This window comes from Arachis stenosperma, chromosome 1, assembly GCF_014773155.1.
Source record: "Arachis stenosperma cultivar V10309 chromosome 1, arast.V10309.gnm1.PFL2, whole genome shotgun sequence".
NCBI classification, from domain to species: domain Eukaryota; kingdom Viridiplantae; phylum Streptophyta; class Magnoliopsida; order Fabales; family Fabaceae; genus Arachis; species Arachis stenosperma.
The window spans coordinates 90139009-90142213 of NC_080377.1; positions in this window are offsets into that span (position 1 = coordinate 90139009).

The window sequence follows — 3205 nt, forward strand, 5'->3', positions numbered from 1 at the left end:
TGAGGTAATTGATTGTGGGAGTCATCCATCCTTGATCCTGACCTGTTATGGCTAGGACTTTCTCTTCTTTCAAGATTGATGGGTTCTGCAGAATTTCTTGGATGAGGCTTCTATTGTTGCCCCCTGGTTTGGTGCTGTCTAGTTTTGAGAGTGCGTCAACTCGGGCATTCTGTTCTCGGGGTGTATGACGGACCTCATAATCTCTGAGTTGTACGAGCTGTTCCCTGGTTTTGTCCAAGTACTTTTTCATGGTGGGATCTTTGGCTTGGTAGCTTCCTGCTATTTGTGAAGTGACTACTTATGAGTTGCTGAAGATAATGAGCTTTTGAGCCCCAACCTCTCTAGCCAGCTTCAAACCAGCTAGTAGTGCCTCATATTCTACTGGTTGTTCGAGGCAGGGAACCTGAATTTGAGGGAGAGTTTGACTTGGGTTCTTTGGTCGCTTTTGATTATCACACCCGCGCCACTTCCAGTCTTATTAGAGGAGCCGTCCATGTAGAGATTCCATTCCCTGGGGATTTTCGGTGTGTCTGTAAATTCTGCAATGAAGTCGGCCAGGTATTATGATTTGATGGCTGTCCGAGCTTCGTATTGAAGATCGAATTCGGACAACTCGACTGCCCATTGCAAGATTTTGCCTGCTAGGTCTGTTTTCTATAAAATTCCTTTTATGGCTAGTTAGTCCGAACCTTAATGGTGTGAGCTTGGATGTATGGACGAAGTCGTCAAGATGTTAGTATGAGAGCATAAGAAAATTTTTCTATTTTTTGGTAGTTCAGCTCGGATCTTTGTAATGCTTTACTAATGAAGTATACGGGTTGTTGCCCACTGTTGTCTTCTCAAACTAGTACTGAGGCTACTGCCCGGCTTCCTACCGCGAGGTACAATATGAGTGGTTCTCCTTCTCATGGCCGAATTAGGATAGGTGGCTGTCCCAGGAACCTTTTGAAATCCTGGAATGCTTGCTTGCACTCCGTTGTCCATTGAAACTTCGTTCCCTTCCTTAGAGTGGCGTAGAACGGAAGAAATCTTATTGCCAATCCGGCTAGAAATATGGACAAGGCCGCCAACCTCCCGTTGAGTTGTTGTACCTCTTTGACACAAGTCAGATACTTCATGTCGAGTATGGCCTGGCATTTATCCGGGTTTGCCTCGATTCCTCTTTATGTGAGCATAAAACCCAAGAATTTGCCAGCTTCTTCTGTGAAGGTGCATTTTGCAGGATTGAGTCGCATGACATGCCGTCTTATAGTGTCAAATACTTGGGTCAGGTTGGACAATAGCGCCTCTTTATTTTGTGCCTTTATTAACATGTCATCCACATAGACTTTCATGATTTTTTTGATGTGATCCGTAAAGACCTTATTCATTAATCTCTGATAAGTAGCTCCCGTGTTTTTAAGACCGAAAGGCATGACGATGTAGCAGTAGTTTGCTTTTAGGGTTAAAAAGAAAGTTTTTTCTTGGTCGGGTGGATACATTGGGATTTGTATCCCGAGTATGCGTTGATGAGCGGATAATTTATACACTTTTTGGCATTGTTTTTAGTATATTTTTGGTATGATCTAGTTAGTTTTTAGTATATTTTTTATTAGTTTTTAGTTAAAATTCACTTTTCTGGACTTTACTATGAGTTTGTGTGTTTTTCTGTGATTTCAGGTATTTTCTGGCTGAAATTGAGGGACCTGAGCAAAAATCTGATTCAGAGACTAAAAAGGACTGCAGATGCTGTTGGATTCTGACCTCCCTGCACTCGAAGTGGATTTTCTGGAGCTACAGAAGCCCAATTGGCGCGCTCTCAACGGCGTTGGAAAGTAGACATTCTGGGCTTTCCAGCAATATATGATAGTCCATACTTTGCCCAATATTTGATGGCCCAAACCGGCGTTCAAAGTCACCCTCAGGAATCCCAGCGTTAAACGCTGGAACTGGCACCCAAATGGGAGTTAAACGCCCAAACTGGCATAAAAGCTGGCGTTTAACTCCAAGAAGAGTCTCTACACGAAATTGCTTCATTGCTCAGCCCAAGCACACACCAAGTGGGCCCGGAAGTGGATTTTTATGTCATTTACTCATCTCTGTACACCCTAGGCTACTAGTTTTCTATAAATAGGACCTTTTACTATTGTATTAGAGAGCTTTTGATCATGTTTTATGATTGAACTCAATTTGGGAGGCTGGCCATTCGGCCATGCCTAGACCTTATGCTTATGTATTTTCAACGGTGGAGTTTCTACACACCATAGATTAAGGTGTGGAGCTCTGCTGTACCTCGAGTATTAATGCAATTACTATTGTTCTTCCATTCAATTCCGCTTGTTCTTGTTCTAAGATATCACTTGTTCTTCAACTTGATGAATGTGATGATCCGTGACACTCATCATCATTCTCACTTATGAACAAGGTGACTGACAACCACTTTTGTTCTACAAGCAACCAAGGCTCTAGTGAATATCTCTTGGATTCCTGATTGCACGATGCATGGTTGATCGCCTGACAACCGAGTGCTCGCCTGACAAACGAGCCAACCATTCCGTGAGATCATAGTCTTCGTGGTATAGGCGAGAACTGATGGCAGCATTCAAGAGAATCCGGAAGGTCTAACCTTGTCTGTGGTATTCTGAGTAGGATTCAATGATTGAATGACTGTGACGTGCTTCAAACTCCTAGCAGGCGGGGCGTTAGTGACAGACGCAAAAGAATCAATGGATTCTATTCCGGCCTGACCGAGAACCGACAGCTGAATTCCGCGTGCCGTGACAGGGCATATGCAATCGTTTTCACTGAGAGGATGGGAGGTAGCCATTGACAACGGTGAAACCCTACACAAGCTTGCCATGGAAAGGAAGAAGAAGGATTGGATGAAGACAGTAGGAAAGCAGAGAGACGGAAGGGAAGGCATCTTCATGCGCTTATCTGAAGTTCCTACCAATGAATTACATAAGTATCTCTATCCTTATCTTTTATGTTATTTTCGTTCATCACCATATATATTTGAGTCTGCCTGACTAAGATTTACAAGATGACCATAGCTTGCTTCATACTAACAATCTCCGTGGGATCGACCCTTACTCACGTAAGGTATTACTTGGACGACCCAGTGCACTTGCTGGTTAGTTGTGCGAAGTTGTGTAATGCCATGGAATTGAGCTACCAAGTTCTTGGAGTTCATGACCGGGGATTATGAGAGTTGTGAAAAGTATTG